At 46.7% G+C, this 24,458-nt stretch overlaps 1 protein-coding gene across 1 annotated transcript in view; it reads left to right on the forward strand.

Annotated features, from left to right (window-relative positions):
* LOC140380800 (V-type proton ATPase subunit d 1) overlaps positions 1-24,458 on the forward strand; it is a 371,409-nt gene that overhangs the window by 148,525 nt on the left and 198,426 nt on the right. The window lies entirely within an intron of this gene.

Here is a 24,458-nt window from a genome sequence, read left to right on the forward strand (position 1 = left end):
CAGGTCTAAAGCAGGATTAAAGCAGGACTAAAGCAGGACTAAAGCAGGAGTAAAGCAGGACTAAAGCAGGAGTAAAGCAGGACTAAAGCAGGACTAAAGCAGGACTAAAGCAGGAGTAAAGCAGGACTAAAGCAAGACTAAAGCAGGACTAAAGCAGGACTAAAGCAGGACTAAAGCAGGACTAAAGCAAGACTAAAGCAGGACTAAAGCAGGTCTAAAGCAGGACTAAAGCAGGACTAAAGCAGGACTAAAGCAGGTCTAAAGCAGGTCTAAAGCAGGACTAAAGCAGGACAAAAGCAGGAGTAAAGCAGGAGTAAAGCAGGACTAATGCAGGACTAAAGCAGGACTAAAGCAGGAGTAAGGCAGGACTAAAGCAGGACTAAAGCAGGACTAAAGCAGGACTAACGCAGGTCTAAAGCAGGACTAAAGCAGGACTAAAGCAGGACTAAAGCAGGAGAAAAGCAGGACTAAAGCAGGTCTAAAGCAGGATTAAAGCAGGATTAAAGCAGGACTAAAGCAGGACTAAAGCAGGTCTAAAGCAGGATTAAAGCAGGACTAAAGCAGGTCTAAAGCAGGTCTAAAGCAGGACTAAAGCAGGAGTAAAGCAGGTCTAAAGCAGGTCTAAAGCAGGAGTAAAGCAGGACTAAAGCAGGACTAAAGCAGGACTAAAGCAGGTCTAAAGCAGGACTAAAGCAGGAGTAAAGCAGGACTAAAGCAGGACTAAAGCAGGAGCAAAGCAGGACTAAAGCAGGTCTAAAGCAGGACTAAAGCAGGTCTAAAGCAGGACTAAAGCAGGACTAAAGCAGGACTAAAGCAGGTCTAAAGCAGGTCTAAAGCAGGACTAAAGCAGGACTAAAGCAGGACTAAAGCAGGTCTAAAGCAGGACTAAAGCAGGACTAAAGCAGGAGTAAAGCAGGACTAAAGCAGGACTAAAGCAGGACTAAATCAGGAGCAAAGCAGGACTAAAGCAGGTCAAAAGTAGGAGTAAAGCAGGAGTAAAGCAGGTCTAAAGCAGGTCTAAAGCAGGACTAAAGCAGGACTAAAGCAGGACTAAAGCAGGAGTAAAGCAGGACTAAAGCAGGAGTAAAGCAGGAGTAAAGCAGGACTAAAGCAGGACTAAAGCAGGACTAAAGCAGGACTAAAGCAGGACTAAAGCAGGACTAAAGCAGGTCTAAAGCAGGAGTAAAGCAGGACTAAAGCAGGACTAAAGCAGGAGTAAAGCAGGAGTAAAGCAGGACTAAAGCAGGACTAAAGCAGGACTAAAGCAGGAGTAAAGCAGGAGTAAAGCACGACTAAAGCAGGACTAAAGCAGGTCTAAAGCAGGAGTAAAGCAGGAGTAAAGCAGGACTAAAGCAGGTCTAAAGCAGGTCTAAAGCAGGACTAAAGCAGGTCTAAAGCAGGAGTAAAGCAGGAGTAAAGCAGGACTAAAGCAGGACTAAAGCAGGAGTAAAGCAGGAGTAAAGCAGGACTAAAGCAGGACTAAAGCAGGTCTAAAGCAGGTCTAAAGCAGGAGTAAAGCAGGAGTAAAGCAGGACTAAAGCAGGTCTAAAGCAGGAGTAAAGCAGGAGTAAAGCAGGACTAAAGCAGGACTAAAGCAGGACTAAAGCAGGAGCAAAGCAGGTCTAAAGCAGGTCTAAAGCAGGTCTAAAGCAGGACTAAAGCAGGTCTAAAGCAGGAGTAAAGCAGGACTAAAGCAGGACTAAATCAGGAGCAAAGCAGGACTAAAGCAGGTCAAAAGCAGGTCTAAAGCAGGACTAAAGCAGGACTAAAGCAGGTCTAAAGCAGGAGTAAAGCAGGAGTAAAGCAGGAGTAAAGCAGGACTAAATCAGGTCTAAAGCAGGACTAAAGCAGGTCTAAAGCAGGAGCAAAGCACGTCTAAAGCAGGACTAAAGCAGGTCTAAAGCAGGTCTAAAGCAGGTCTAAAGCAGGACTAAAGCAGGAGTAAAGCAGGAGTAAAGCAGGACTAAAGCAGGACTAAATCAGGAGCAAAGCAGGAGTAAAGCAGGAGTAAAGCAGGACTAAATCAGGTCTAAAGCAGGAGTAAAGCAGGAGTAAAGCAGGACTAAAGCAGGTCTACTGTGAGTCACAGTTGGAGTCTTGGTCTCAGTCCAGACTCTAGTCTTGCTTTGGTCCTGTTGTTGCTTTACTTTTGTCCTGAAGCTACAACTAAATGGGCTTTTCCTGTTTGTAATGAAACTCAGATGGTTCAAGGATAGACCTGGTTTAGACCTGGTTCAGTTTTGGTTTAGACCTGGTTCAGTTTTGGTTTAGACCTGGTTCAGTTTTAGTTTAGACCTGGTTTATGACCAGAGGTCCCAAACAAACAGTCTTGTATCATTTCGATTAACTTTATTTATACCAGAGATCGGGGTCAGAAGGTTGTGAATAAATTAATTATCAAATTAAATAAAGTTAAACAATAGTGATATTCCCTTAATTTGCAACGTGATTCCTTCTCCACAAACACTGGAGTCAATCACTCTGAGGAACCCTGATCTGTGGTGGAACCTGGAACCTTCACTCTGAGGAACCCTGATCTGTGGTGGAACCTGGAACCTTCACTCTGAGGAACCCTGATCTGTGGTGGAACCTGGAACCTTCACTCTGAGGAACCCTGATCTGTGGTGGAACCTGGAACCTTCACTCTGAGGAACCCTGATCTGTGGTGGAACCTGGAACCTTCACTCTGAGGAACCCTGATCTGTGGTGGAACCTGGAACCTTCACTCTGAGGAACCCTGATCTGTGGTGGAACCTGGAACCTTCACACTGAGGAACCCTGATCTGTGGTGGAACCTGGAACCTTCACTCTGAGGAACCCTGATCTGTGGTGGAACCTGGAACCTTCACTCTGAGGAACCCTGATCTGTGGTGGAACCTGGAACCTTCACTCTGAGGAACCCTGATCTGTGGTGGAACCTGGAACCTTCACTCTGAGGAACCCTGATCTGTGGTGGAACCTGGAACCTTCACTCTGAGGAACCCTGATCTGTGGTGGAACCTGGAACCTTCACTCTGAGGAACCCTGATCTGTGGTGGAACCTGGAACCTTCACACTGAGGAACCCTGATCTGTGGTGGAACCTGGAACCTTCACTCTGAGGAACCCTGATCTGTGGTGGAACCTGGAACCTTCACTCTGAGGAACCCTGATCTGTGGTGGAACCTGGAACCTTCACTCTGAGGAACCCTGATCTGTGGTGGAACCTGGAACCTTCACTCTGAGGAACCCTGATCTGTGGTGGAACCTGGAACCTTCACTCTGAGGAACCCTGATCTGTGGTGGAACCTGGAACCTTCACTCTGAGGAACCCTGATCTGTGGTGGAACCTGGAACCTTCACTCTGAGGAACCCTGATCTGTGGTGGAACCTGGAACCTTCACACTGAGGAACCCTGATCTGTGGTGGAACCTGGAACCTTCACTCTGAGGAACCCTGATCTGTGGTGGAACCTGGAACCTTCACTCTGAGGAACCCTGATCTGTGGTGGAACCTGGAACCTTCACTCTGAGGAACCCTGATCTGTGGTGGAACCTGGAACCTTCACTCTGAGGAACCCTGATCTGTGGTGGAACCTGGAACCTTCACTCTGAGGAACCCTGATCTGTGGTGGAACCTGGAACCTTCACATTCAGCTACAATATGCAGACAATCCTCTGACATGCTGCTACAGCACTTTAAAGAGGTAACGTTATAGCCATCGCCTCGGCAAAAGAAACAATGTGAATGATCTGCTAAAAAAACAAATTGATGGAGGTAAATCTTGCCAAGAAAGGGTGAAAGAAATGAATGACCTGAGCTCACAGGACATAGTTCATAGTTCATGCTCTAAACTTCCTGTCTATTGTCTTGGTAACAAGCTGACTTTTTTTTTAAATACGGGGCAGTGAAATGAATGCAATCTTAACCTAACAAGACCAAGTTCCAACAGAACTTGCATCCTTCTATAGGATCCTTTTCTCAGACATTCCAGAAGATAAAGAGGAGCTGGACTTGCCCGTTTTGTCAGAAGAACCTAAATAACACTTTTGGAAATACAAGGTGAAAGAACAATAAAACAACTTTTAACTGGGCACTTCAAAACATCATTATTCCAAACATATATTCTATTCTATTATAACAGAACAAATACAACAGAACCAGACCAGAAAGGAGAAAATAAATATAAAGTAACAACTAGACAGCAAAGAAACAATATCACAGAAGATTCAAATTTAAAATCACGCTCCCAATTATCCAAAGGTCATTAGGTCAGGCCTTTTCACAACCTTACAATTATCAAAAAGGTTAGGGTTCCTGTACAGGTCTTATACTGAGAGTCATGTGGTGCCTGAGGTTCCTGTACAGGTCTTATACTGAGAGTCATGTGGTGCCGGGGGTTCCTGTACAGGTCTTATACTGAGAGTCATGTGGTGCCGGGGGTTCCTGTACAGGTCTTATACTGAGAGTCATGTGGTGCCGGGGGTTCCTGTACAGGTCTTATACTGAGAGTCATGTGGTGCCTGAGGTTCCTGTACAGGTCTTATACTGAGAGTCATGTGGTGCCTGAGGTTCCTGTACAGGTCTTATACTGAGAGTCATGTGGTGCCTGAGGTTCCTGTACAGGTCTTATACTGAGAGTCATGTGGTGCCTGAGGTTCCTGTACAGGTCTTATACTGAGAGTCATGTGGTGCCTGAGGTTCCTGTACAGGTCTTATACTGAGAGTCATGTGGTGCCTGAGGTTCCTGTACAGGTCTTATACTGAGAGTCATGTGGTGCCTGAGGTTCCTGTACAGGTCTTATACTGAGAGTCATGTGGTGCCGGGGGTTCCTGTACAGGTCTTATACTGAGAGTCATGTGGTGCCTGAGGTTCCTGTACAGGTCTTATACTGAGAGTCATGTGGTGCCGGGGGTTCCTGTACAGGTCTTATACTGAGAGTCATGTGGTGCCGGGGGTTCCTGTACAGGTCTTATACTAAGAGTCATGTGGTGCCGGGGGTTCCTGTACAGGTCTTATACTGAGAGTCATGTGGTGCCGGGGGTTCCTGTACAGGTCTTATACTGAGAGTCATGTGGTGCCTGAGGTTCCTGTACAGGTCTTATACTGAGAGTCATGTGGTGCCGGGGGTTCCTGTACAGGTCTTATACTGAGAGTCATGTGGTGCCTGAGGTTCCTGTACAGGTCTTATACTGAGAGTCATGTGGTGCCGGGGGTTCCTGTACAGGTCTTATACTGAGAGTCATGTGGTGCCTGAGGTTCCTGTACAGGTCTTATACTAAAAGTCATGTGGTGCCGGGGGTTCCTGTACAGGTCTTATACTAAGAGTCATGTGGTGCCGGGGGTTCCTGTACAGGTCTTATACTGAGAGTCATGTGGTGCCTGAGGTTCCTGTACAGGTCTTATACTGAGAGTCATGTGGTGCCGGGGGTTCCTGTACAGGTCTTATACTGAGAGTCAGGTGGTGCCGGGGGTTCCTGTATAGGTCTTATACTGAGAGTAATGTGGTGCCTGAGGTTCCTGTACAGGTCTTATACTAAAAGTCATGTGGTGCCGGGGGTTCCTGTACAGGTCTTATACTAAGAGTCATGTGGTGCCGGGGGTTCCTGTACAGGTCTTATACTGAGAGTCATGTGGTGCCTGAGGTTCCTGTACAGGTCTTATACTGAGAGTCATGTGGTGCCGGGGGTTCCTGTACAGGTCTTATACTGAGAGTCAGGTGGTGCCGGGGGTTCCTGTACAGGTCTTACTGCAGATGACAGACGCTTGAGTCATGAGGAGGAAGTGAAGAATCCCTGGCTCAAATCTGTGCTTACGACATGGAAGGAGCTGATCAGAACAAACTAAACACAGATGTTACAAACTTAAACTGGTAACGTTTTATGACCAAAGGTTTTGTAGAACTGAGCTGAGACTCAAGGTCTGGAGGACAAAAGGTCTGGAGGACAAAAGGTCTGGAGGACAAAAGGTCTGGAGGACAAAAGGTCTAAAGGTTTTTCACCAGATGTAAAAGAGAATCACATGAAAAGCTTTGATATGTGGAAAGAGAAACAGACTTTTATAGTTTTTTACAAATAAAGACTTTGTAACGTGATGGTGCGATTTCTCACCCGTCCCTCACTCGTCCCTCACTCGTCCCTCACTCGTCCCTCACCCCTCCCTCACTCGTCCCTCACCCGTCCCTCACTCGTCCCTCACTCGTCCCTCACCTGTCCCTCACCCCTCCCTCACTCGTCCCTCACCCGTCCCTCACCCCTCCCTCACTCGTCCCTCACTCGTCCCTCACCCCTCCCTCACTCACTCGTCCCTCACTCGTCCCTCACTCGTCCCTCACTCGTCCCTCACTCGTCCCTCACCTGTCCCTCACCCCTCCCTCACCCGTCCCTCACCCGTCCCTCACTCGTCCCTCACTCGTCCCTCACCCGTCCCTCACCCGTCCCACACTCGTCCCTCACCTGTCCCTCACTCGTCCCTCACTCGTCCCTCACCTGTCCCTCACCTGTCCCTCACCTGTCCCTCACCTGTCCCTCACTCGTCCCTCACTCGTCCCTCACCCGTCCCTCACCCCTCCCTCACTCACTCGTCCCTCACTCGTCCCTCACTCGTCCCTCACCTGTCCCTCACCCCTCCCTCACCCCTCCCTCACTCGTCCCTCACTCGTCCCTCACCCGTCCCTCACCCGTCCCTCACTCGTCCCTCACCTGTCCCTCACTCGTCCCTCACTCGTCCCTCACCCGTCCCTCACCCGTCCCTCACCCGTCCCTCACTCGTCCCTCACCCGTCCCTCACCCGTCCCTCACCCGTCCCTCACCCGTCCCTCACCCGTCCTTCACTCGTCACTCACTCGTCCCTCACTCGTCCAGGAGTGTTCCATTATTGTTTCATCTGGACTCTCATCCAAGAGTCATTTTCAATCTGTGAATCAAGACAGGGAACTCAGATATTTATCCTACTCTCTTCAGACTTCACTCTCTTTAGACTTCACTCTCTTCAGACTTCACTCTCTTTAGACTTCACTCTCTTTAGACTTCACTCTCTTTAGACTTCACTCTCTTTAGACTTCACTCTCTTTAGACTTCACTCTCTTTAGACTTCACTCTCTTCAGACTTCACTCTCTTTAGACTTCACTCTCTTCAGACTTCACTCTCTTCAGACTTCACTCTCTTCAGACTTCACTCTCTTTAGACTTTACTCTCTTTAGACTTCACTCTCTTCAGACTTCACTCTCTTTAGACTTCACTCTCTTTAGACTTCACATGGAGAAAAGCAGAAAAAGTTCCGTAGTGCAGCTTTAGGACTTAAGAAAATGGAACAAAGTTTAAAGCTCGAGCCCCGCCCCTTTGTGCTCGCTCACACACAACAGAAGCGAGTCTAAATATAAAGTCAAGGCTGAGCAGGAGTCTAAACACCGATGAAGGACAGACACAGACACACACAGACACACACAGACACACAGACACAGACACAGACACACAGACACACAGACACACACAGACACACACAGACACACAGACACAGACACAGACACACAGACACACAGACACACACAGACACACACAGACACACACAGACACACACAGACACACACAGACACAGACACACAGACACACACAGACACAGACACACAGACACACACAGACACACACAGACACACACAGACACACACAGACACACACAGACACACAGACACACAGACACACAGACACACAGACACACACAGACACAGACACAGACACAGACACACAGACACACACACAGACACACAGACACACACACAGACACAGACACAGACACAGACACACACAGACACACACACAGACACAGACACACACACAGACACACACACAGACACAGACACAGACACAGACACAGACACAGACACACACAGACACACACACAGACACAGACACAGACACAGACACAGACACACACAGACACACACACAGACACACACACAGACACACAGACACACAGACACACAGACACACAGACACACACACACACACACAGGTGACGTTGACCTTTGCCCCCCTCCGTGACTCACCTCTGCTTTGCCGCTGCCGCGCTCATGGCCCCGGGGCCCTCTGGGACCTGAGCCCAGAGCGCAGTGCGTGGTCTCCGGCCTCACGCTTCGGGCTTCTGCGGGACCACATGCTGTTCCATCGGGACAGTGCCCCGCGGGCCCCGCGGGCCCCCGCGCGTACCGGAACCCACGCGCTTCAGACGCGCATAAAACGGCTCCAACTCCAATAGAGAGTGTCCAGAGTCACGTCCGTGTCCAAGTGTCCAGGTGTCCACACGCACGCGCGCACGCAAGGTAAATACTCCACGCGCGTGCCCAGCTGGTGCTCATGCGCGCGGTGCCGCGTGAGCGTGAGGCGGGGGCAGAGTGCTTGGGGCCCCGCTGTGGTCAGGGCCACGTCCCGCTGGAGTCTGAGGCTTCACCTGAAACAGCTGCATTCCAGCGTCAGCGCGCAGCCAATCAGCGCGCGACGTCACAATAAGGTGGAGTTTTATGAGAGTTTTAAAGACACACGAGAGTCTTGCTTTAGTCCTGCTTTAGACCTGCTTTAGACCTGCTTTAGTCCTGCTTTAGACCTGCTTTAGTTCTGCTTTAGTCCTGCTTTAGTCCTGCTTTAGTCCTGCTTTAGACCTGCTTTAGTCCTGCTTTAGACCTGCTTTAGACCTGCTTTAGACCTGCTTTAGTCCTGCTTTAGACCTGCTTTAGTTCTGCTTTAGTCCTGCTTTAGTCCTGCTTTAGACCTGCTTTAGACCTGCTTTAGTCCTGCTTTAGACCTGCTTTAGACCTGCTTTAGTCCTGCTTTAGTCCTGCTTTAGACCTGCTTTAGACCTGCTTTAGACCTGCTTTAGTTCTGCTTTAGTCCTGCTTTAGTCCTGCTTTAGTCCTGCTTTAGACCTGCTTTAGACCTGCTTTAGTTCTGCTTTAGTCCTGCTTTAGTCCTGCTTTAGACCTGCTTTAGACCTGCTTTAGACCTGCTTTAGTTCTGCTTTAGTCCTGCTTTAGTCCTGCTTTAGACCTGCTTTAGACCTGCTTTAGTCCTGCTTTAGACCTGCTTTAGTTCTGCTTTAGTCCTGCTTTAGTCCTGCTTTAGACCTGCTTTAGACCTGCTTTAGACCTGCTTTAGTTCTGCTTTAGTCCTGCTTTAGTCCTGCTTTAGTCCTGCTTTAGACCTGCTTTAGACCTGCTTTAGACCTGCTTTAGTTCTGCTTTAGTCCTGCTTTAGTCCTGCTTTAGACCTGCTTTAGTCCTGCTTTAGACCTGCTTTAGACCTGCTTTAGTCCTGCTTTAGACCTGCTTTAGACCTGCTTTAGTCCTGCTTTAGACCTGCTTTAGACCTGCTTTAGTCTTGCTTTAGTCCTGCTTTAGACCTGCTTTAGACCTGCTTTAGTCCTGCTTTAGTCCTGCTTTAGTCCTGCTTTAGACCTGCTTTAGACCTGCTTTAGACCTGCTTTAGACCTGCTTTAGTCCTGCTTTAGACCTGCTTTAGACCTGCTTTAGTCCTGCTTTAGACCTGCTTTAGACCTGCTTTAGTCCTGCTTTAGACCTGCTTTAGACCTGCTTTAGTCCTGCTTTAGACCTGCTTTAGACCTGCTTTAGTCCTGCTTTAGACCTGCTTTAGACCTGCTTTAGTCCTGCTTTAGACCTGCTTTAGACCTGCTTTAGTCCTGCTTTAGACCTGCTTTAGTCCTGCTTTAGTCCTGCTTTAGTCCTGCTTTAGACCTGCTTTAGTCCTGCTTTAGACCTGCTTTAGTCCTGCTTTAGTCCTGCTTTAGTCCTGCTTTAGTCCTGCTTTAGTCCTGCTTTAGACCTGCTTTAGTCCTGCTTTAGTCCTGCTTTAGTCCTGCTTTAGTCCTGCTTTAGTCCTGCTTTAGACCTGCTTTAGTCCTGCTTTAGTCCTGCTTTAGTCCTGCTTTAGACCTGCTTTAGTCCTGCTTTAGTCCTGCTTTAGACCTGCTTTAGTCCTGCTTTAGTCCTGCTTTAGACCTGCTTTAGTCCTGCTTTAGTCCTGCTGTAGTCCTGCTTTAGACCTGCTTTAGTCCTGCTTTAGACCTGCTTTAGTCCTGCTTTAGTCCTGCTTTAGTCCTGCTTTAGACCTGCTTTAGTCCTGCTTTAGTCCTGCTTTAGACCTGCTTTAGTCCTGCTTTAGTCCTGCTTTAGTCCTGCTTTAGTTCTGCTGTAGTCCTGCTTTAGACCTGCTTTAGTCCTGCTTTAGACCTGCTTTAGTCCTGCTTTAGTCCTGCTTTAGACCTGCTTTAGTCCTGCTTTAGTCCTGCTTTAGACCTGCTTTAGTCCTGCTTTAGTCCTGCTTTAGTCCTGCTTTAGTCCTGCTTTAGTCCTGCTTTAGTCCTGCTTTAGACCTGCTTTAGTCCTGCTTTAGTCCTGCTTTAGACCTGCTTTAGTCCTGCTTTAGTCCTGCTTTAGTCCTGCTTTAGACCTGCTTTAGTCCTGCTTTAGTCCTGCTTTAGTCCTGCTTTAGTCCTGCTTTAGTCCTGCTGTAGTCCTGCTTTAGACCTGCTTTAGTCCTGCTTTAGACCTGCTTTAGTCCTGCTTTAGTCCTGCTTTAGTCCTGCTTTAGACCTGCTTTAGTCCTGCTTTAGTCCTGCTTTAGTCCTGCTTTAGTCCTGCTTTAGACCTGCTTTAGTCCTGCTTTAGTCCTGCTTTAGTCCTGCTTTAGTCCTGCTTTAGACCTGCTTTAGTCCTGCTTTAGTCCTGCTTTAGTCCTGCTTTAGTCCTGCTTTAGTTCTGCTGTAGTCCTGCTTTAGACCTGCTTTAGTCCTGCTTTAGTCCTGCTTTAGTCCTGCTGTAGTCCTGCTTTAGTCCTGCTTTAGTCCTGCTTTAGACCTGCTTTAGACCTGCTTTAGTCCTGCTTTAGTCCTGCTTTAGTCCTGCTTTAGACCTGCTTTAGTCCTGCTTTAGACCTGCTTTAGTCCTGCTTTAGTCCTGCTTTAGTCCTGCTTTAGACCTGCTTTAGACCTGCTTTAGTCCTGCTTTAGTCCTGCTTTAGACCTGCTTTAGACCTGCTTTAGTCCTGCTTTAGTCCTGCTTTAGACCTGCTTTAGTCCTGCTTTAGTCCTGCTTTAGACCTGCTTTAGACCTGCTTTAGTCCTGCTTTTTCCTGCTTTAGACCTGCTTTAGACCTGCTTTAGTCCTGCTTTAGAACTGCTTTAGTCCTCCTGCTTTAGACCTGCTTTAGACCTGCTTTAGTCCTGCTTTAGTCCTGCTTTAGTCCTGCTTTAGACCTGCTTTAGACCTGCTTTAGTCCTGCTTTAGTCCTGCTTTAGTCCTGCTTTAGACCTGCTTTAGTCCTGCTTTAGTCCTGCTTTAGACCTGCTTTAGACCTGCTTTAGTCCTGCTTTAGACCTGCTTTAGTCCTGCTTTAGTCCTGCTTTAGTCCTGCTTTAGACCTGCTTTAGTCCTGCTTTAGACCTGCTTTAGTCCTGCTTTAGTCCTGCTTTAGTCCTGCTTTAGACCTGCTTTAGTCCTGCTTTAGTCCTGCTTTAGTCCTGCTTTAGACCTGCTTTAGTCCTGCTTTAGTCCTGCTTTAGTCCTGCTTTAGTCCTGCTTTAGACCTGCTTTAGTCCTGCTTTAGTCCTGCTTTAGTCCTGCTTTAGTCCTGCTTTAGACCTGCTTTAGTCCTGCTTTAGTCCTGCTTTAGTCCTGCTTTAGACCTGCTTTAGTCCTGCTTTAGTCCTGCTTTAGTCCTGCTTTAGACCTGCTTTAGTCCTGCTTTAGTCCTGCTTTAGACCTGCTTTAGTCCTGCTTTAGTCCTGCTTTAGTCCTGCTTTAGTCCTGCTTTAGACCTGCTTTAGTCCTGCTTTAGTCCTGCTTTAGACCTGCTTTAGTCCTGCTTTAGTCCTGCTTTAGACCTGCTTTAGTCCTGCTTTAGTCCTGCTTTAGTCCTGCTTTAGTCCTGCTGTAGTCCTGCTTTAGTCCTGCTTTAGTCCTGCTTTAGACCTGCTTTAGACCTGCTTTAGTCCTGCTTTAGAACTGCTTTAGTCCTCCTGCTTTAGACCTGCTTTAGACCTGCTTTAGTCCTGCTTTAGTCCTGCTTTAGACCTGCTTTAGACCTGCTTTAGTCCTGCTTTAGAACTGCTTTAGTCCTCCTGCTTTAGACCTGCTTTAGACCTGCTTTAGTCCTGCTTTAGACCTGCTTTAGTCCTGCTTTAGTCCTGCTTTAGTCCTGCTTTACTCCTGCTTTAGTCCTGCTTTAGTCCTGCTTTAGTCCTGCTTTAGTCCTGCTGTAGTCCTGCTTTAGTCCTGCTTTAGTCCTGCTTTAGACCTGCTTTAGACCTGCTTTAGTCCTGCTTTAGAACTGCTTTAGTCCTCCTGCTTTAGACCTGCTTTAGACCTGCTTTAGTCCTGCTTTAGACCTGCTTTAGTCCTGCTTTAGTCCTGCTTTAGTCCTGCTTTAGTCCTGCTTTACTCCTGCTTTAGACCTGCTTTAGACCTGCTTTAGTCCTGCTTTAGTCCTGCTTTAGTCCTGCTTTAGTCCTGCTTTAGACCTGCTTTAGTCCTGCTTTAGTCCTGCTTTAGTCCTGCTTTAGTCCTGCTTTAGTCCTGCTTTAGTCCTGCTTTAGACCTGCTTTAGTCCTGCTTTAGTCCTGCTTTAGACCTGCTTTAGTCCTGCTTTAGTCCTGCTTTAGTCCTGCTTTAGTCCTGCTGTAGTCCTGCTTTAGTCCTGCTTTAGTCCTGCTTTAGACCTGCTTTAGACCTGCTTTAGTCCTGCTTTAGAACTGCTTTAGTCCTCCTGCTTTAGACCTGCTTTAGACCTGCTTTAGTCCTGCTTTAGACCTGCTTTAGACCTGCTTTAGACCTGCTTTAGTCCTGCTTTAGTCCTGCTTTAGACCTGCTTTAGTCCTGCTTTAGTCCTGCTTTAGTCCTGCTTTAGTCCTGCTGTAGTCCTGCTTTAGACCTGCTTTAGACCTGCTTTAGTCCTGCTTTAGTCCTGCTTTAGTCCTGCTTTAGACCTGCTTTAGTCCTGCTTTAGTCCTGCTTTAGTCCTGCTTTAGTCCTGCTTTAGTCCTGCTTTAGACCTGCTTTAGTCCTGCTTTAGTCCTGCTTTAGTCCTGCTTTAGTCCTGCTTTAGTCCTGCTTTAGACCTGCTTTAGTCCTGCTTTAGTCCTGCTTTAGTCCTGCTTTAGACCTGCTTTAGTCCTGCTTTAGTCCTGCTTTAGTCCTGCTTTAGAACTGCTTTAGTCCTGCTTTAGACCTGCTTTAGACCTGCTTTAGTCCTGCTTTAGTCCTGCTTTAGACCTATTTTAGACCTGCTTTAGTCCTGCTTTAGACCTGCTTTAGACCTGCTTTAGTCCTGCTTTAGTCCTGCTTTAGTCCTGCTTTAGTCCTGCTTTAGTCCTGCTTTACTCCTGCTTTAGTCCTGCTTTAGACCTGCTTTAGTCCTGCTTTAGTCCTGCTTTAGTCCTGCTTTAGTCCTGCTTTAGACCTGCTTTAGTCCTGGTTTAGTTCTGCTTTAGACCTGCTTTAGACCTGCTTTAGTCCTGCTTTAGTCCTGCTTTAGTCCTGCTGTAGTCCTGCTTTAGACCTGCTTTAGTCCTGCTTTAGTCCTGCTTTAGTCCTGCTTTAGACCTGCTTTAGACCTGCTTTAGTCCTGCTTTAGTCCTGCTTTAGTCCTGCTTTAGTCCTGCTTTAGACCTGCTTTAGTCCTGCTTTAGTCCTGCTTTAGTCCTGCTTTAGTCCTGCTTTAGACCTGCTTTAGACCTGCTTTAGTCCTGCTTTAGTCCTGCTTTAGACCTGCTTTAGTCCTGCTTTAGTCCTGCTTTAGTCCTGCTTTAGACCTGCTTTAGTCCTGCTTTAGACCTGCTTTAGTCCTGCTTTAGTCCTGCTTTAGACCTGCTTTAGTCCTGCTTTAGTCCTGCTTTAGTCCTGCTTTAGACCTGCTTTAGACCTGCTTTAGTCCTGCTTTAGTCCTGCTTTAGACCTGCTTTAGTCCTGCTTTAGTCCTGCTTTAGTCCTGCTTTAGTCCTGCTTTAGTCCTGCTTTAGTCCTGCTTTAGTCCTGCTTTAGTCCTGCTTTAGACCTGCTTTAGTCCTGCTTTAGACCTGCTTTAGTCCTGCTTTAGTCCTGCTTTAGTCCTGCTTTAGACCTGCTTTAGTCCTGCTTTAGTCCTGCTTTAGTCCTGCTTTAGTCCTGCTTTAGTCCTGCTTTAGTCCTGCTTTAGTCCTGCTTTAGACCTGCTTTAGTCCTGCTTTAGTCCTGCTTTAGACCTGCTTTAGTCCTGCTTTAGTCCTGCTTTAGTCCTGCTTTAGACCTGCTTTAGTCCTGCTTTAGTCCTGCTTTAGAACTGCTTTAGTCCTCCTGCTTTAGACCTGCTTTAGACCTGCTTTAGTCCTGCTTTAGACCTGCTTTAGTCCTGCTTTAGTCCTGCTTTAGTCCTGCTTTAGACCTGCTTTAGTCCTGCTTTAGTCCTGCTTTAGTCCTGCTTTAGACCTGCTTTAGTCCTGTTTTAGTCCTGCTTTAGTCCTGCTTTAGACCTGCTTTAGTCCTGCTTTAGTCCTGCTTTAGTCCTGCTTTAGTCCTGCTTTAGTCCTGCTTTAGTCCTGCTTTAGTCCTGCTTTAGACCTGCTTTAGTCCTGCTTTAGTCCTGCTTTAGTCCTGCTTTAGTCCTGCTTTAGACCTGCTTTAGTCCTGCTTTAGTCCTGCTTTAGTCCTGCTTTAGTCCTGCTTTAGACCTGCTTTAGTCCTGCTTTAGTCCTGCTTTAGACCTGCTTTAGTCCTGCTTTAGTCCTGCTTTAGTCCTGCTTTAGTCCTGCTTTAGTCCTGCTTTAGACCTGCTTTAGACCTGCTTTAGTCCTGCTTTAGAACTGCTTTAGTCCTCCTGCTTTAGACCTGCTTTAGACCTGCTTTAGTCCTGCTTTAGACCTGCTTTAGACCTGCTTTAGTCCTGCTTTAGAACTGCTTTTGTCCTCCTGCTTTAGACCTGCTTTAGACCTGCTTTAGTCCTGCTTTAGACCTGCTTTAGACCTGCTTTAGTCCTGCTTTAGTCCTGCTTTAGACCTGCTTTAGTCCTGCTTTAGTCCTGCTTTAGTCCTGCTTTAGTCCTGCTTTAGTCCTGCTTTACTCCTGCTTTAGACCTGCTTTAGACCTGCTTTAGTCCTGCTTTAGTCCTGCTTTAGACCTGCTTTAGACCTGCTTTAGTCCTGCTTTAGTCCTGCTTTAGTCCTGCTTTAGACCTGCTTTAGTCCTGCTTTAGTCCTGCTTTAGTCCTGCTTTAGTCCTGCTTTAGTCCTGCTTTAGACCTGCTTTAGTCCTGCTTTAGTCCTGCTTTAGTCCTGCTTTAGTCCTGCTTTAGACCTGCTTTAGTCCTGCTTTAGTCCTGCTTTAGTCCTGCTTTAGTCCTGCTTTAGTCCTGCTTTAGACCTGCTTTAGTCCTGCTTTAGTCCTGCTTTAGTCCCGCTTTAGACCTGCTTTAGTCCTGCTTTAGACCTGCTTTAGACCTGCTTTAGTCCTGCTTTAGTCCTGCTTTAGACCTGCTTTAGTCCTGCTTTAGACCTGCTTTAGTCCTGCTTTAGTCCTGCTTTAGTCCTGCTTTAGTCCTGCTTTACTCCTGCTTTAGACCTGCTTTAGACCTGCTTTAGTCCTGCTTTAGTCCTGCTTTAGTCCTGCTTTAGTCCTGCTTTAGACCTGCTTTAGTCCTGCTTTAGTCCTGCTTTAGTCCTGCTTTAGTCCTGCTTTAGTCCTGCTTTAGTCCTGCTTTAGACCTGCTTTAGTCCTGCTTTAGTCCTGCTTTAGACCTGCTTTAGTCCTGCTTTAGTCCTGCTTTAGACCTGCTTTAGTCCTGCTTTAGTCCTGCTTTAGTCCTGCTTTAGACCTGCTTTAGTCCTGCTTTAGTCCTGCTTTAGAACTGCTTTAGTCCTCCTGCTTTAGACCTGCTTTAGACCTGCTTTAGTCCTGCTTTAGACCTGCTTTAGTCCTGCTTTAGTCCTGCTTTAGTCCTGCTTTAGACCTGCTTTAGTCCTGCTTTAGTCCTGCTTTAGTCCTGCTTTAGACCTGCTTTAGTCCTGTTTTAGTCCTGCTTTAGTCCTGCTTTAGACCTGCTTTAGTCCTGCTTTAGTCCTGCTTTAGTCCTGCTTTAGTCCTGCTTTAGTCCTGCTTTAGTCCTGCTTTAGTCCTGCTTTAGTCCTGCTTTAGACCTGCTTTAGTCCTGCTTTAGTCCTGCTTTAGTCCTGCTTTAGTCCTGCTTTAGTCCTGCTTTAGTCCTGCTTTAGTCCTGCTTTAGTCCTGCTTTAGACCTGCTTTAGTCCTGCTTTAGTCCTGCTTTAGACCTGCTTTAGTCCTGCTTTAGTCCTGCTTTAGTCCTGCTTTAGTCCTGCTTTAGTCCTGCTTTAGACCTGCTTTAGACCTGCTTTAGTCCTGCTTTAGAACTGCTTTAGTCCTGCTTTAGAACTGCTTTTGTCCTCCTGCTTTAGACCTGCTTTAGACCTGCTTTAGTCCTGCTTTAGTCCTGCTTTAGACCTGCTTTAGTCCTGCTTTAGTCCTGCTTTAGACCTGCTTTAGACCTGCTTTAGTCCTGCTTTAGTCCTGCTTTAGTCCTGCTTTAGACCTGCTTTAGACCTGCTTTAGTCCTGCTTTAGTCCTGCTTTAGTCCTGCTTTAGACCTGCTTTAGTCCTGCTTTAGTCCTGCTTTAGTCCTGCTTTAGTCCTGCTTTAGTCCTGCTTTAGACCTGCTTTAGTCCTGCTTTAGTCCTGCTTTAGTCCTGCTTTAGTCCTGCTTTAGACCTGCTTTAGTCCTGCTTTAGTCCTGCTTTAGTCCTGCTTTAGTCCTGCTTTAGTCCTGCTTTAGACCTGCTTTAGTCCTGCTTTAGTCCTGCTTTAGTCCCGCTTTAGACCTGCTTTAGTCCTGCTTTAGACCTGCTTTAGACCTGCTTTAGACCTGCTTTAGACCTGCTTTAGTCCTGCTTTAGACCTGCTTTAGACCTGCTTTAGTCCTGCTTTAGTCCTGCTTTAGTCCTGCTTTAGTCCTGCTTTAGTCCTGCTTTACTCCTGGTTTAGTCCTGCTTTAGACCTGCTTTAGTCCTGCTTTAGTCCTGCTTTAGTCCTGCTTTAGTCCTGCTTTAGACCTGCTTTAGTCCTGGTTTAGTTCTGCTTTAGACCTGCTTTAGACCTGCTTTAGTCCTGCTTTAGTCCTGCTTTAGTCCTGCTGTAGTCCTGCTTTAGACCTGCTTTAGTCCTGCTTTAGTCCTGCTTTAGTCCTGCTTTAGACCTGCTTTAGACCTGCTTTAGTCCTGCTTTAGTCCTGCTTTAGTCCTGCTTTAGTCCTGCTTTAGACCTGCTTTAGTCCTGCTTTAGTCCTGCTTTAGTCCTGCTTTAGTCCTGCTTTAGTCCTGCTTTAGACCTGCTTTAGACCTGCTTTAGTCCTGCTTTAGTCCTGCTTTAGACCTGCTTTAGTCCTGCTTTAGTCCTGCTTTAGTCCTGCTTTAGACCTGCTTTAGTCCTGCTTTAGACCTGCTTTAGTCCTGCTTTAGTCCTGCTTTAGACCTGCTTTAGTCCTGCTTTAGTCCTGCTTTAGTCCTGCTTTAGACCTGCTTTAGACCTGCTTTAGTCCTGCTTTAGTCCTGCTTTAGACCTGCTTTAGTCCTGCTTTAGTCCTGCTTTAGTCCTGCTTTAGACCTGCTTTAGTCCTGCTTTAGACCTGCTTTAGTCCTGCTTTAGTCCTGCTTTAGACCTGCTTTAGTCCTGCTTTAGTCCTGCTTTAGTCCTGCTTTAGACCTGCTTTAGTCCTGCTTTAGTCCTGCTTTAGTCCTGCTTTAGACCTGCTTTAGACCTGCTTTAGTCCTGCTTTAGTCCTGCTTTAGTCCTGCTTTAGTCCTGCTTTAGACCTGCTTTAGTCCTGCTTTAGTCCTGCTTTAGACCTGCTTTAGACCTGCTTTAGTCCTGCTTTAGTCCTGCTTTAGTCCTGCTTTAGTCCTGCTTTAGACCTGCTTTAGTCCTGCTTTAGTCCTGCTTTAGTCCTGCTTTAGACCTGCTTTAGTCCTGCTTTAGTCCTGCTTTAGACCTGCTTTAGACCTGCTTTAGTCCTGCTTTAGACCTGCTTTAGACCTGCTTTAGTCCTGCTTTAGACCTGCTTTGGACCTGCTTTAGTCCTGCTTTAGTCCTGCTTTAGACCTGCTTTAGTCCTGCTTTAGTCCTGCTTTAGTCCTGCTTTAGTCCTGCTTTACTCCTGCTTTAGACCTGCTTTAGACCTGCTTTAGTCCTGCTTTAGTCCTGCTTTAGTCCTGCTTTAGTCCTGCTGTAGTCCTGCTTTAGACCTGCTTTAGTCCTGCTTTAGACCTGCTTTAGTCCTGCTTTAGTCCTGCTTTAGTCCTGCTTTAGACCTGCTTTAGTCCTGCTTTAGTCCTGCTTTAGTCCTGCTTTAGTCCTGCTTTAGACCTGCTTTAGACCTGCTTTAGTCCTGCTTTAGTCCTGCTTTAGTCCTGCTTTAGTCCTGCTTTAGACCTGCTTTAGTCCTGCTTTAGTCCTGCTTTAGTCCTGCTTTAGACCTGCTTTAGTCCTGCTTTAGTCCTGCTTTAGTCCTGCTTTAGACCTGCTTTAGTCCTGCTTTAGTCCTGCTTTAGTCCTGCTTTAGTCCTGCTTTAGTCCTGCTTTAGACCTGCTTTAGACCTGCTTTAGTCCTGCTTTAGTCCTGCTTTGGACCTGCTTTAGTCCTGCTTTTGTCCTGCTTTAGACCTGCTTTAGACCTGCTTTAGACCTGCTTTAGACCTGCTTTAGTCCTGCTTTAGTCCTGCTTTAGACCTGCTTTAGTCCTCCTGCTTTAGACCTGCTTTAGACCTGCTTTAGTCCTGCTTTAGACCTGCTTTAGTCCTGCTTTAGTCCTGCTTTAGTCCTGCTTTAGTCCTGCTTTAGTCCTGCTTTACTCCTGCTTTAGACCTGCTTTAGACCTGCTTTAGTCCTGCTTTAGTCCTGCTTTAGTCCTGCTTTAGACCTGCTTTAGTCCTGCTTTAGTCCTGCTTTAGTCCTGCTTTAGAACTGCTTTAGTCCTCCTGCTTTAGTCCTGCTTTAGTCCTGCTTTAGTCCTGCTTTAGACCTGCTTTAGTCCTGCTTTAGTCCTGCTTTAGTCCTGCTTTAGAACTGCTTTAGTCCTGCTTTAGACCTGCTTTAGTCCTGCTTTAGTCCTGCTTTAGTCCTGCTTTAGACCTGCTTTAGTCCTGCTTTAGTCCTGCTTTAGTCCTGCTTTAGAACTGCTTTAGTCCTCCTGCTTTAGTCCTGCTTTAGTCCTGCTTTAGTCCTGCTTTAGACCTGCTTTAGACCTGCTTTAGACCTGCTTTAGTCCTGCTTTAGACCTGCTTTAGACCTGCTTTAGTCCTGCTTTAGTCCTGCTTTAGACCTGCTTTAGTCCTGCTTTAGTCCTGCTTTAGTCCTGCTTTAGTCCTGCTTTAGTCCTGCTTTACTCCTGCTTTAGTCCTGCTTTAGACCTGCTTTAGTCCTGCTTTAGTCCTGCTTTAGTCCTGCTTTAGTCCTGCTTTAGACCTGCTTTAGTCCTGGTTTAGTCCTGCTTTAGACCTGCTTTAGACCTGCTTTAGTCCTGCTTTAGTCCTGCTTTAGTCCTGCTGTAGTCCTGCTTTAGACCTGCTTTAGTCCTGCTTTAGTCCTGCTTTAGTCCTGCTTTAGACCTGCTTTAGACCTGCTTTAGTCCTGCTTTAGTCCTGCTTTAGTCCTGCTTTAGTCCTGCTTTAGACCTGCTTTAGTCCTGCTTTAGTCCTGCTTTAGTCCTGCTTTAGTCCTGCTTTAGTACTGCTTTAGTCCTGCTTTAGTCCTGCTTTAGACCTGCTTTAGACCTGCTTTAGTCCTGCTTTAGTCCTGCTTTAGACCTGCTTTAGTCCTGCTTTAGTCCTGCTTTAGTCCTGCTTTAGTCCTGCTTTAGTCCTGCTTTAGTCCTGCTTTAGACCTGCTTTAGTCCTGCTTTAGTCCTGCTTTAGTCCTGCTTTAGACCTGCTTTAGACCTGCTTTAGTCCTGCTTTAGTCCTGCTTTAGACCTGCTTTAGTCCTGCTTTAGTCCTGCTTTAGTCCTGCTTTAGTCCTGCTTTAGTCCTGCTTTACTCCTGCTTTAGTCCTGCTTTAGACCTGCTTTAGTCCTGCTTTAGTCCTGCTTTAGTCCTGCTTTAGTCCTGCTTTAGACCTGCTTTAGTCCTGGTTTAGTCCTGCTTTAGACCTGCTTTAGACCTGCTTTAGTCCTGCTTTAGTCCTGCTTTAGTCCTGCTGTAGTCCTGCTTTAGACCTGCTTTAGTCCTGCTTTAGTCCTGCTTTAGTCCTGCTTTAGACCTGCTTTAGACCTGCTTTAGTCCTGCTTTAGTCCTGCTTTAGTCCTGCTTTAGTCCTGCTTTAGACCTGCTTTAGTCCTGCTTTAGTCCTGCTTTAGTCCTGCTTTAGTCCTGCTTTAGTACTGCTTTAGTCCTGCTTTAGTCCTGCTTTAGACCTGCTTTAGACCTGCTTTAGTCCTGCTTTAGTCCTGCTTTAGACCTGCTTTAGTCCTGCTTTAGTCCTGCTTTAGTCCTGCTTTAGACCTGCTTTAGTCCTGCTTTAGACCTGCTTTAGTCCTGCTTTAGTCCTGCTTTAGACCTGCTTTAGTCCTGCTTTAGTCCTGCTTTAGTCCTGCTTTAGACCTGCTTTAGACCTGCTTTAGTCCTGCTTTAGTCCTGCTTTAGTCCTGCTTTAGTCCTGCTTTAGTCCTGCTTTAGAGCTGCTTTAGTCCTGCTTTAGTCCTGCTTTAGAGCTGCTTTAGTCCTGCTTTAGTCCTGCTTTAGTCCTGCTTTAGACCTGCTTTAGTCCTGCTTTAGTCCTGCTTTAGTCCTGCTTTAGACCTGCTTTAGTCCTGCTTTAGTCCTGCTTTAGTCCTGCTTTAGAGCTGCTTTAGTCCTGCTTTAGTCCTGCTTTAGTCCTGCTTTAGAGCTGCTTTAGTCCTGCTTTAGTCCTGCTTTACTCCTGCTTTAGTCCTCCTTTAGTCCTGCTTTAGTACTGCTTTAGTCCTGCTTTAGTCCTGCTTTAGACCTGCTTTAGACCTGCTTTAGTCCTGCTTTAGTCCTGCTTTAGACCTGCTTTAGTCCTGCTTTAGTCCTGCTTTAGTCCTGCTTTAGACCTGCTTTAGTCCTGCTTTAGACCTGCTTTAGTCCTGCTTTAGTCCTGCTTTAGACCTGCTTTAGTCCTGCTTTAGTCCTGCTTTAGTCCTGCTTTAGACCTGCTTTAGACCTGCTTTAGTCCTGCTTTAGTCCTGCTTTAGTCCTGCTTTAGTCCTGCTTTAGTCCTGCTTTAGAGCTGCTTTAGTCCTGCTTTAGTCCTGCTTTAGAGCTGCTTTAGTCCTGCTTTAGTCCTGCTTTAGTCCTGCTTTAGACCTGCTTTAGTCCTGCTTTAGTCCTGCTTTAGTCCTGCTTTAGAGCTGCTTTAGTCCTGCTTTAGTCCTGCTTTAGTCCTGCTTTAGAGCTGCTTTAGTCCTGCTTTAGTCCTGCTTTACTCCTGCTTTAGTCCTCCTTTAGTCCTGCTTTAGTCCTGCTTTAGTCCTGCTTTAGACCTGCTTTAGTCCTGCTTTAGTCCTGCTTTAGTCCTGCTTTAGTCCTGCTTTAGACCTGCTTTAGTCCTGCTTTAGTCCTGCTTTAGTCCTGCTTTACTCCTGCTTTACTCCTGCTTTAGTGCTGCTTTAGTCCTGCTTTACTCGTGCTTTACTCGTGCTTTACTCCTTCTTTACTCCTGCTTTAGTCCTGCTTTAGTCCTGCTTTAATCCTGCTTTAGACCTGCTTTAGTCCGACTTTACTCCTGCTTTAGTCCTGCTTTAGTCCTGCTTTACTCGTGCTTTACTCCTTCTTTACTGCTGGTTTACTCCTGCTTTAGACCTGCTTTAGTCCTGCTTTAGTCCTGCTTTACTCCTGCTTTAGTCCTGCTTTACTCCTGCTTTAGTCCTGCTTTAGTCCTGCTTTAGTCCTGCTTTACTCCTGCTTTACTCCTTCTTTAGTCCTGCTTTAGTCCTGCTTTAGTCCTGCTTTAGTCCTGCTTTAGTCCTGCTTTAGTCCGACTTTACTCCTGCTTTAGTCCTGCTTTAGTCCTGCTTTACTCCTGCTTTAGTCCTGCTTTAGTCCTGCTTTAGTCCTGCTTTAGACCTGCTTTAGTCCTGCTTTAGTCCTGCTTTAGACCTGCTTTAGACCTGCTTTAGTCCTGCTTTAGTCCTGCTTTAGTCCTGCTTTAGACCTGCTTTAGACCTGCTTTAGACCTGCTTTAGACCTGCTTTAGTCCTGCTTTAGACCTGCTTTAGTCCTGCTTTAGTCCTGCTTTAGAGCTGCTTTAGTCCTGCTTTAGTCCTGCTTTAGTCCTGCTTTAGAGCTGCTTTAGTCCTGCTTTAGTCCTGCTTTAGTCCTGCTTTAGTCCTGCTTTAGTCCTCCTGCTTTAGTCCTGCTTTAGTCCTGCTTTAGAGCTGATTTAGACCTGCTTTAGTCCTGCTTTAGTCCTGCTTTAGACCTGCTTTTGTCCTGCTTTACTCCTGCTTTAGTCCTGCTTTAGTCCTGCTTTAGTCCTGCTTTACTCCTGCTTTACTCCTGCTTTAGTCCTGCTTTAGTCCGGCTTTACTCGTGCTTTACTCCTTCTTTACTCCTGCTTTAGTCCTGCTTTAGTCCTGCTTTAGTCCTGCTTTAGTCCTGCTTTAGTCCTGCTTTAGTCCTGCTTTAGTCCGACTTTACTCCTGCTTTAGTCCTGCTTTAGTCCTGCTTTACTCCTGCTTTAGTCCTGCTTTAGTCCTGCTTTAGTCCTGCTTTAGACCTGCTTTAGTCCTGCTTTAGTCCTGCTTTAGTCCTGCTTTAGACCTGCTTTAGACCTGCTTTAGTCCTGCTTTAGTCCTGCTTTAGTCCTGCTTTAGTCCTGCTTTAGACCTGCTTTAGTCCTGCTTTAGACCTGCTTTAGTCCTGCTTTAGTCCTGCTTTAGAGCTGCTTTAGTCCTGCTTTAGTCCTGCTTTAGTCCTGCTTTAGAGCTGCTTTAGTCCTGCTTTAGTCCTGCTTTAGTCCTGCTTTAGTCCTGCTTTAGTCCTCCTGCTTTAGTCCTGCTTTAGTCCTGCTTTAGTCCTGCTTTAGACCTGCTTTAGTCCTCCTGCTTTAGTCCTGCTTTAGACCTGCTTTAGTCCTGCTTTAGTCCTGCTTTAGTCCTGCTTTAGTCCTGCTTTAGACCTGCTTTAGTCCTGCTTTAGTCCTGCTTTAGTCCTGCTTTAGTCCTGCTTTAGACCTGCTTTAGTCCTGCTTTAGTCCTGCTTTAGACCTGCTTTAGTCCTGCTTTAGTCCTGCTTTACTCCTGCTTTAGTCCTGCTTTAGTCCTGCTTTAGACCTGCTTTAGTCCTGCTTTAGTCCTGCTTTAGACCTGCTTTAGTCCTGCTTTAGTCCTGCTTTAGTCCTGCTTTAGTCCTGCTTTAGACCTGCTTTAGACCTGCTTTAGTCCTGCTTTAGTCCTGCTTTAGTCCTGCTTTAGACCTGCTTTAGTCCTGCTTTAGTCCTGCTTTTGTCCTGCTTTAGACCTGCTTTAGTCCTGCTTTGGACCTGTTTTAGTCCTGCTTTAGTCCTGCTCTAGTCCTGCTTTAGTCCTGCTTTACTCCTGCTTTACTCCTGCTTTACTCCTGCTTTACTCCTGCTTTAGTCCTGCTTTAGTCCTGCTTTAGTCCTGCTTTAGTCCTGCTTTAGACCTGCTTTAGTCCTGCTTTACTCCTGCTTTAGTCCTGCTTTACTCCTGCTTTACTCCTGCTTTACTCCTGCTTTACTCCTGCTTTAGTCCTGCTTTAGACCTGCTTTAGTCCTGCTTTAGTCCTGCTTTACTCCTGCTTTAGTCCTGCTTTACTCCTGCTTTAGTCCTGCTTTTGTCCTGCTTTAGACCTGCTTTAGTCCTGCTTTAGACCTGCTTTAGTCCTGCTTTAGACCTGCTTTAGTCCTGCTTTACTCCTGCTTTACTCCTGCTTTACTCCTGCTTTAGTCCTGCTTTACTCCTGCTTTACTCCTGCTTTAGACCTGCTTTAGTCCTGCTTTACTCCTGCTTTAGTCCTGCTTTACTCCTGCTTTAGTCCTGCTTTACTCCTGCTTTAGTCCTGCTTTACTCCTGCTTTAGTCCTGCTTTACTCCTGCTTTAGTCCTGCTTTACTCCTGCTTTAGTCCTGCTTTAGTCCTGCTTTAGTCCTGCTTTAGTCCTGCTTTAGTCCTGCTTTAGACCTGCTTTAGTCCTGCTTTAGTCCTGCTTTAGTCCTGCTTTAGTCCTGCTTTACTCCTGCTTTAGTCCTGCTTTAGTCCTGCTTTAGTCCTGCTTTAGTCCTGCTTTACTCCTGCTTTAGTCCTGCTTTCGACCTGCTTTAGACCTGCTTTAGTCCTGCTTTAGTCCTGCTTTAGTCCTGCTTTACTCCTGCTTTAGTCCTGCTTTAGTCCTGCTGTAGTCCTGCTTTCGACCTGCTTTAGACCTGCTTTAGTCCTGCTTTAGTCCTGCTTTAGTCCTGC

This window comes from Eucyclogobius newberryi, unplaced genomic scaffold (genome assembly GCF_026437365.1).
Source record: "Eucyclogobius newberryi isolate DKJ021-1_F unplaced genomic scaffold, fEucNew1.0.hap1 SCAF_5, whole genome shotgun sequence".
Lineage (NCBI taxonomy): Eukaryota > Metazoa > Chordata > Actinopteri > Gobiiformes > Gobiidae > Eucyclogobius > Eucyclogobius newberryi.